Source organism: Hemicordylus capensis, chromosome 1 (assembly GCF_027244095.1).
Source record: "Hemicordylus capensis ecotype Gifberg chromosome 1, rHemCap1.1.pri, whole genome shotgun sequence".
NCBI lineage: Eukaryota > Metazoa > Chordata > Lepidosauria > Squamata > Cordylidae > Hemicordylus > Hemicordylus capensis.
Genome location: NC_069657.1, coordinates 313176628 through 313186660, shown reverse-complemented (window position 1 = coordinate 313186660; position 10033 = coordinate 313176628).

Below are 10033 nucleotides of genomic sequence, written 5' to 3'. Positions count from 1 at the left end.
GCTAGAGACGCTGGATCGTAAGACCAGGAAAATCATGACCATCAATCATGCTCTGCAGCCCCGCAGTGATGTAGATAGGCTATACCTCCCTCGCAGCTCAGGTGGAAGAGGAATTCTGCAAGTCCATCAAACAGTAGAGGAGGAGAAAAGAGGCCTTGAGGAATACATAAAGGACAGTGAAGAAGATGCACTTCAAATGGTCAATAACAAGAAACTATTCAACACCAATGAAAGAAAGCAGGCCTACAAGAAAGAACAAGTAAAGAACCGAGCAGAAAAATGGAAAAATAAGCCATTGCATGGTCAATATTTGCACAATATAAGTGGAAAATCAGACATCACCAAGACCTGGCAATGGCTTAAGAATAGCAACTTGAAGAAAGAAACAGAAGGTTTAATACTGGCTGCGCAAGAACAGGCACTAAGAACAAATGCAATAAGAGCAAAAGTAGAAAAGTCAACAACAAACAGCAAGTGCCGCCTTTGTAAAGAAGCAGATGAAACTGTGGACCACCTAATCAGCTGTTGTAAAAAGATCGCACAGATGGACTACAAACAAAGGCATGACAAGGTAGCAGGGATGATACACTGGAACATCTGCAAAAAATACAAGCTACCTGTAGCCACAAATTGGTGGGACAATAAAATTGAAAAAGTTGAATAAGATGTAAACATATTATGGGACTTCCGACTACAAACAGACAAACATCTGCCACACAATACACCAGATATAACTGTAGTCGAGAAGAAAGAAAAACAAGTTAAAATAATCGACACAGCAATACCAGGGGATAGCAGAATAGAAGAAAAAGAAATAGAAAAAATCACCAAATACAAAGATCTACAAATTGAAATTGAAAGGCTGTGGCAGGAAAAGACCCAAATAATCCCAGTGGTAATTGGCGCCTTGGGTGCAGTTCCAAAAGACCTTGAAGAGCACCTCAACACCATAGGGGCCACAGAAATCACCATCAGCCAATTACAAAAAGCAGCTTTACTGGGAACAGGCTATATTCTGCGACGATATCTATAACAGCAACAACATTGACAATAAAATTCAGCCATCCCAGGTCCTTGGGAAGGATTCAATGTCTGGATAAAGCAAACCAGTCAATAACAGCTGTCTGACTGTGTAAATTAATAATAACAAATAAATAAAATGGAGGCACTCTGGATCAGGAAAACCGTTAATCCAAGTAGTTAAGCAAATCTGGTTCAAATCTACTATAACAACAAAAAATATTTAGATGCAGTCATGCTCCCTTGAAAAGACCAAGTTTGCATCTTGGAGGTTCTCCTGGAACCCACACTGTCCCTGGAGGCCTAGGTGGTGATAATGTCAGGGAATGTCTTTTACCAGCTTCAGCTGGTTCACTAGCTGGAGAAACTGGATCTGACCTCAGTCACTCATGCTTTGGTTACATCCAAATTGGACTACTGCAATGTGATCTATGTGCAGTGTGGCCTTTGAAAGACTATTCAGAAGCCTCAATTAGTTCCAAATACTGCTGGAAGGATTCTTGTGAACATGTTACACCTATTCTGTGGCATCTTAATTGGCTGCCGGTTTGTTTCTGGGCCAGTTTCAAAGTGCTGGTTTTGACCTTGAAAGCCCTACGTGGCTTGGCTTTTATCTGTCAAAATGGCATTCGCCCATTTGAATCTGCCAGGGTCCTTCACTCTTCCTTGCTGGTACTGCTCTGAGCCCCGCCACTGTCACAGATGTGACTGTTGGGACCAGGGGCAGGAGCTTTTCAGTTGTGGCTCCTTGACCCTCCCCAAAGAGCTTGGCCAATCTTCCTCCTTGACAAGATTTAAAAGGAGCTTGTAAATCCTCCTCTGAGAAGTGTTTTGCTCTGGTTTTAATAAATTTCCCAGTTTACAACATTTTACCTCTAACAGCAGTGTGTTGGAGGGGTGAGGTAACATTTTTCTAAACAAATAAACAATGCAGCCCCTTTTGTTTGGCCATATGATGAACGGCTGCCATTTTAATGCCTGGTTTAGGATTTAGCTGCTTCCGTCCTGTATACCAAATTTTCTCCTTTTGTTCCTTTTCACTCCTCAAAACTAACTCCAGATGGGGGATAGGCTTCAGTAAATAATCTAAACCTGCCTTTGGCAAGTGCCTTCTACAAAAGTTTTCATAAGGTTTATGTAAATCTAGACAAATAAACCAGCTAGTTTGCAGCCACTCCTCCTGCCTATTGTGGAAGGCGCCAGTTTGGTTTCTAAGCTCAAACTCACACTATCCCACCCCCACCCTTGCCACCAATCTCCATTTCCTCGACACCTATTTTTCATTGCTTCCTCTCACCCCCAGTATCTGGGTTCAGCTATAGGCATGAGATACACAGGATAAGAGATGGAAGTTTTTAATGCACCAGATAGCTAATTAACATTCATTTTTAAAAAGTTATTTATTGACTAATGATAAACCATAGAAGATACACATGTTCTGGTAAAGGTTCTAGACTGTAATAAAGCAATGTGCCTATAGATAAATGCATGTCTAGCACTAAGGGGAGGGCTGGCATAAATCAGGGTGGTCTGATTCCGTGCCAGTCCCACAACAAATGGAATATATTAGCATTGGACAGACATTGAACCTAGGACAGGGGTTCCCGACCGAGGATCTTAGTACCCCTAGGGATACCTAAAAGGCTCCCGGAGGGTCCTCGGAGCTTTCCTGCCTCCTCATGCTGCAGCCAGCTACATGCTGAAGCTCAGAATACCCCTCCCCTAAAGCCTGACTCACAGGCTTCAGAAAATGAGCACTGGGTGCTCCCATTGAAGTTAATTTCAGTAAGACTGCTTATGACTCGAGTAACTGAGTCAGTGATGGTAGTAGTCTGTCCTCCTAACTAGTAAGCTTACGTGTGTGTGTGTGTGTGTGTGTGTGTGTGTGTGTGTGTGTGTGTGTGTACACGCACACATTTAAATGTTATAGTTATGAGATGGACTACTCCAGTCACTGGCTTACATCCATATTAAGTTACTCATAAGCAGTGGTACTGAAATTAATGGGACAATTTTACTTGTTAATTTCAATGGGAGTACTTGTGAGTAACTTCATCTGGATGTAAGCCGGTGACTGGAGTAGCCTGTACACTTGTTGAAAAACTTTTGAGAACCCGTGACCTAGGATGGTTGCTTTTTTTTTTTGCTGTTGCCATCAGTAATTATGTGTAAAAAGCTGCATATCAGAGTGCCACGTTTACTGTGTGATGCTCTGAAATCTAGTCTCTACTCTAATTTGGTTCAAGAGTAAATGATTTAAAGGGCATGTTTTCAGCAGCTTCTGAAAGTTTGTGCATTATTCTGTTTGGCAGTTTAAGTCAATAACACTCTAATCCATTCAGGCAATGCCCTGATTACTATTACTGTGTAAACCCATGCAGACCACAGTTCGCTCCATTCTCAATTAATTCACCACACACACACAAATCTCTGAAGCAAGCAAATCCTTCATGAAGTTTTACTAGAGCTGGTCTCTTATAATGGGTAAAAGAGTGCAGATGCCCCCATGTTGAATTTCATTCAACTCAGCCATAGGGGGTCACTGAGTGGCCCATAACTCCACTACCCCTCAGCCTCAGTCCTTCCCACTCCCCACACCCACATTGTGATGTGGAATAATAATACCAACCCAGCTAGTAGGTTAAAATGATGCAGACCAGGGATTCTCAATATTGGGTCCCCAGATGTTATTGGACCAACTCCCATAATCCCCAGCCCCAGTGGCCTTTAGTTGGGGATTTTGAGAGCTGAAGTCCAATAACATCTGGGGACCCAACATTGAGAATCCCTGATATGGACTATTGAGATGGGGGTGTTATTTGGGGAGGATTCTCTCCCTCGGTGGTAGATTATAGAAGGTTCTAGGTCCAATCCTGGCATCTCCAGTAGATCTAATAAAGAGTCCTGACTGAAGCCCCGGAGAACCATTGCTAGTCACTGGATAATACTGAGCTAGATGAACCAATAAGGCAACTTGTGATGTGATGTGATGTGAACTCACAAAAAATAAGTGTACAAATTCAACGGATGATTGTTCCCTAGACTAACACCCCCTGAAGTTGTAGTAGAGCTGTGTAGTGTTGTAAGTTAAGAGAATTAAGATGTCCCGCATGTGAACATGCAATCTGTCCAATTCTAGCAGTGGGGGGAAACCAGAAACAGTAATCGGTAGTTTACTCCCCTCCAACCTCCCCCTGCGCTCATTTTAATTGTGCTGTGCTATGCACAATATGGATTGTACATGCAACAGACTTTTCTTTACCATTGGGAAATATCCAATGTCCGCACATGCTAGTTCTCCTGGGCCATTGACATAGTCACCCTTAGACAAGGGGGGGGGATGTCCCTGGGCCACCTGGGTCTGGAAGTCACCCTAGTGCCCCTTCACCCTCCCCCAGAGTACCTCCTCATGCCCTTCCTGCACCCAGCTGGCAAACAATATACTTGACAGCTGGGTGCAGGAGGCACAACCCCTTGCCCATTCCCAGGCAGCACTCAGTTTGCCAGCAGAGTGCTTTATTTCTCTCCCTTGCTTGGAAAGAAATAATGAATGAAGCACCAGCTGAAGGGGAGGGCTGAGTGTCCCCCCTCCTGGTGTGTTCCCCCTTCCTTCCTTCCTTCCTTCCTTCCTTCCTTCCTTCCTTCCTTGCAAGGGGGGGATGTCTCTGGAATGCCGGGGTCTCATCCATAGCCCTGGTAGCCCAGGGACATCCCCTTCTTGGAAGGAAGGAGGAAGGGGGGGGGACTCTCGGGTCTGGCCACACCCCCTGCACCACCATGTGGCTGATGTTGGTGCAAGGAGTGCACATGGGCAGTGGGTGCTGGCCCACAGGGCAATCACAGGGCAATCAGCATATCCTTTAGTTGTATGAGAAGGGTGTTAATCTGAATCACTGCTCTTCACACTATAGGGTTTTGGAGCACACGCAGGGGGGTGATTAAGATTAACTCACCTCTCATGTGATTAAAGGACGTACTGAGATCGCATTGGCATGTCTGCTGGTTACAACAGGGCAGGTGCATTTTTGGCGTGGCCCCAACATTGTGTGCGCAGGCCTGTGTTGATCTGAATCAGCCTATTGTCAAATAGATGAAGCTGCCTTCTACTAAGTCAGTCCATTGGTCTATCTCAGGCAGAAGTGTCTGACTGACTGACCCTGGCTTTCTAGGGTTTCAGATAAGGCTTTTTCCCAGCCCTGCCAGGAAGTATTGAGGATTGAACCTAGGACCTTCTTGCATGTACAGTTTGTGCAGTACCACTGAGCTATAGCCTCTCCTGAACATTAATTTATTGGGTATGTATATCATAACCTTGTAGGTTATGTAGCTTTATTTTGTTGAGCTTGTTTGTAAACTGTGCTGTTCTGTGACTGTAATAAGGGAATTGCTTGCTTTCTTGCTTGCTTGCTTATGTAGGAATATTATACTGCATATCTGCATCCCGTCAAATACAGACCCATTAGTTTGTTCAATACCATCAACAAACTCTATGTGAGACATCTATACGGGAAACTTAGAGATTGGCTGGAACAGGAAAATCTCCTTGCTGAGGAACAAGCAGGTCTTAGGGAAGGGCGCTCCACCATCGATCAGTGCCTAGTCCTACAGCACCTCATAGAGAAATATTCCTCCTGCAGGATGACCTCCCTTTATGCTGCCTTCATTGACCTCAAGGCAGCATTCCATTCTATTTCACGTGTTAAACTATGGGAGAAATTGGAGACCTCCTCCATTGACCAGCGTCTGCTATATTTTCTCCGCACCCTGCATATAGACACCTCACTCAAGGTAAGATGTAGTCCACAAGGCCACCTCACAAGGGCTGTTCTAACTCAGAAGGGCGTCAAAGATGTATCTTGGCCCCACTTCTGTTTCACTTCTACATTAATTCTATGGTGGGCCAGCTTAGCAATCCTGACTTTCACCCTCCAAAACTTGCAGGGAGACACATTGCCATATTGTGTTATGTGGATGATGCAGCCATCCTCTCAAGGACCCCCATCGGCCTTAGAAGAGTACTGAGGGCCTTATTGCTGCACTGTAAGAAGGATTGCCTCAAAATTAACTATCATAAAACTAAAATTATGGCCTTTGCCAGGAGGCCCAAGATCTACTCTTGGAGGATCGAAGGTCATAAGATTGAGCAAGTTGCCCATTTTAAGTATTTGGGAGTAGTTTTCCACTCTGGTGGCTCTAGAAAAGCCCATGGGAAACATGTGGCTTTAAATGCCCAGAGAAGCTCCTCTGCCATTCTTCAATACCTACGGACAAGAGGAGGCCATTATCTACATAGAGGCTCAACTCCTCTATGGTGCTCAGTTGGGCCCCTTTCCCAACAATGCAACTCTGGAACAGGTACAATCTAAATTCCTGAGGGCAGTGCTCCGTGTTCCAAGATGTGTCGCCAATGCCACTCTGTGACTAGAGACAGCCCTGATTAAGATTGAGGCCAGGGTGTGGGTGACCACTCTTTGTTACTGGCTCAGATTATCCTCTTGCCCAATTGGCCTTGCCCCCTTAACCCAACACGACGACTACCATTCTAGTTGGATACAGACAATTGAGGCCAAAATGGCTATGCTGGGCCACTCCACCCTGACCCTGCTCAGCATGGGCTATGATCAGGCAAAAGCAAACATCAAGCAGAGCATTACAGACATTGAGCACCAAACTGATCTCAGCAGTGACCCAAAATTGTATATCAGTGACGGGCTTAGATATTCTGCTTCTCCTGCAGCATATCTCAATCAACTGGAGGTCCCAAACCACAGAAGGGCATTCACCTTGGCTCGCTGCCATGGCCTCCCCTCAGCAGTGCTCGAAGGCCACTATAGAAGGATCTCATTTGCAGACCGTCTATGCCCCTGTGGCTCAGGGCAGATTGAAACTACCGAGCATGTCCTCCTATACTGCTCGTTCTATAGAGACATTCGTGCCTCTCTCATTCTTCCACTGTTAAGCAAGTTCCTGGGATGCCCAAGACAGTTCTACAGTTCCCTGCTACTCTCTGACGTTAAGCCTACCATAACTTATAGCGTTGCCAGATACTGTGCGGCTGCGATCGGCATCTGCTGGCGGATGATGGGCTTTGAACCTTTTTAGCCCTGATTTGATTCTGTAATTGTTCACGTCTCCCTTTTTACTCCTTTTAATGGTCTTAACGGTCAATATAATTTTTACTCTGACTTTCTTAGCTCCATTATATTATTTTTAAAAACTCTACTATCTTATTCCCCTTTTAATGTCTTTTATGCATTTTTATGACTTTTAAATGTAGTAATATTATATTATTATTATTATCATCATCATCATTATCACCATATGCATTTACATTTTTAGTATTTTAGTACTTTTAGGTCTTTTAGAATCTGCTTTTTTAACACCCTCATACATTTTAAGTACTATTAGTTCTTTTAATGCTAATATGCATCATCACATATGTAACTTCAGCTGATGATCTATACAATTAAAGTTTGTGTCACTCAGCCTATAATTCCAGCATGGTTTTTGCTGTGACAATTTGCTGTTGTTGAATAGTAACAATCTGATGTTATATTTTGCATACAATTATGCTAGGAAGATGTCTTTAAATTAAGCAATGGTAGAAGTGGAAGACAGATTAGTACTTGTTTAAGGGTGGGGTAAACCAGAGGTCTCCAGAACTGAAAATGGGTCATGTAACAGAGAGAGTTAGTAACAGAATATATTCCAAGAGTGCAGTGGTTCTGCAACAATTTATATTAGGCACAGATTTAACTTTCAAAGGGAAAGATTTTACTCACATTTTTTCATATACCTTTAGTGGATGCCACTGTATTTTTTTTAAGTAGGGAAGGACAGTAGCTCAGTGCTAGGGCACATGATTTGCATTGGAAGGCCCTAGAAGCAATCCTTGGCATCTCCAGTTTAAAATATTTCCAGTACCAGCCCTGGGAAAGATCTCTGCCACTAACCCACAAACCCACTAACAGAGAAGACAATACTAGAGACCAATGACCTTGTTCAGCATAAACAGCTTCATATATGGATCACTTTTCATTAGGGCTAAACCCAAAGGTCCGTCCCCCCACCCCCCGCAACTCACTTGCTTGCTTGCTATGAATAGGATCTCCCACTTTGATAGTTTGAAGCGGGGTTAATTCTACCTATTACAGATGGCAACAGAACTTCCTGCTGCTACAAGGCACCACTTTTGTTAAAGATAGCAAAGTAAGAGCAGGAAGCATTACTTTCATTCTGATTTGGCTTTGGATGTATTAACGTAACCAAATCTCATTGGCTAAACAGTGTAGACATCAAACCAAAGGGGCTTGAGGGTAGAAACCATTGCCCCAACTCTGAGTTGGCTTCATTACACCATGCAATTGATGGGATTTGGTTATAATGTCTGAAGTCAAATTAGAGTGGGCATTGCAATGGATAAAAGGTGCACAGCAAGAGTGGAGAACTGCAGTCACTGCCACCAAGACTGAACATTTTGCAAAGGGGCTTCATGAAGCTCCACCACCACCACCACCACCAAGTCCATCTTTCAAACAGAAAATGTTTGATGGAGAACTTTTGGCTGAGCCTTACTTTTGACCAAGTTACAGGTTTTTATCAAGTGAGAATAAACAGTGGCAATAGTTATCTACACTCCCTTGACCTTTCTAGAATGAGTGCCTTGGTGTGGAATGCATTTGCACTTGTGATATTTTTGAGAAATGCCCGAAGTGAGTAAAGTTCAAATTTGTAGATGATGGGTTTCATTTTTTCATTATGAACCTTCAAAGGTTCAACCTCAGTCACTAGTGGGTTAATGGTTTACTCTTGGCTTAATGAAGGACTCCAGGGGCCACCTCATCCACTTACCACCCAACTTTCAGTTGTGAAGACTTCATCAGCTTGTTTGTGTTCATTCAGTGCTTGTGCGATCTGTCCTTTCCATTTGGTGGCAGCAGCTCATCAGATGAAAACAAAGCCAGGCCTTCCATGGGTTTCAGCCTCAAAGGCATGTCTTGCTATTGCCACCAACTGTGTGTATACATACGTGCAACTTCAATCTTTAGAGACTTGCATGATGTGCAGCATTATGGCTCTGCAATGCTGCACCCTAGGACTGCTGTGGACTTGAAAGCAAGCCCTGGTGCTGTTCTGAAGCAGTGGGTGGGGAAGCAGCATTTCCACAGGTTTCTTCATTGGGAGGTGGCTATATGCCATCTCCAGCCTCAGAGGCAGGATGCCTCTGAATACCAGTTGCAGGGGAGCAACAGCAAGAAGAGAGGGCATGTCCTTGCCTCTTGCCTGTAGGCTTCTCGGAGGCATCCGGTGGGCCACCATGTGAACCAGGATGCTGGACTAGATGGGCCTTGGGCCTGATCCAGTAGGGCTGTTCTTATGTGACAATGATAAACCTGCAGAAATGCTGCTTTCTCATCTGTTGCTTCAGATGAGTGCTGGGGCTTACTTTGAAGTCGACAGTAGTCCCAGGGCGCTGTGCTGCAGAGCTGTCATGCTACACATGGTTGAAAGCCACCACATTATCACCAGCTGTCACACCCTGAGGACTTGGTTTGCACTCCTGCATTCTTTGTTCTTCCTGGAAAGCAGGATACAGAAATGTTGGATCTTGATTCTGGTGAGATTCCAAAGCGTTGCTGCTCAGTTGTCGCTCATGGCTCTCACTGCAGCTGTGGGATGCAATGTAGTTGTCAGACCTACAGCATACCAGTGCTATGTAGGCCCTACTGCCATCCAAAGTGGCACTTATTCCTTACAAGAAGCCTATCCTATGGAACTCCTTTTGCATATTCCTTGTGAATGAAAGCTGTTTCATTGTGCAACTCCCTTGTGCGACTTCTGCATTTGTGCAACATGCGCTCTAGATCAACTTGCATTTGGAAGATGCAGCAGTGCCTGCGGTACAGAAAACATCCATGGAATGCTGCACAGTATAAGAGCCATGGCAGTTACCAGTTTAAAACTGCCCATATCATGTAACCAGAGTTGCCTTGAGTTAGTTAAACCATGGGAT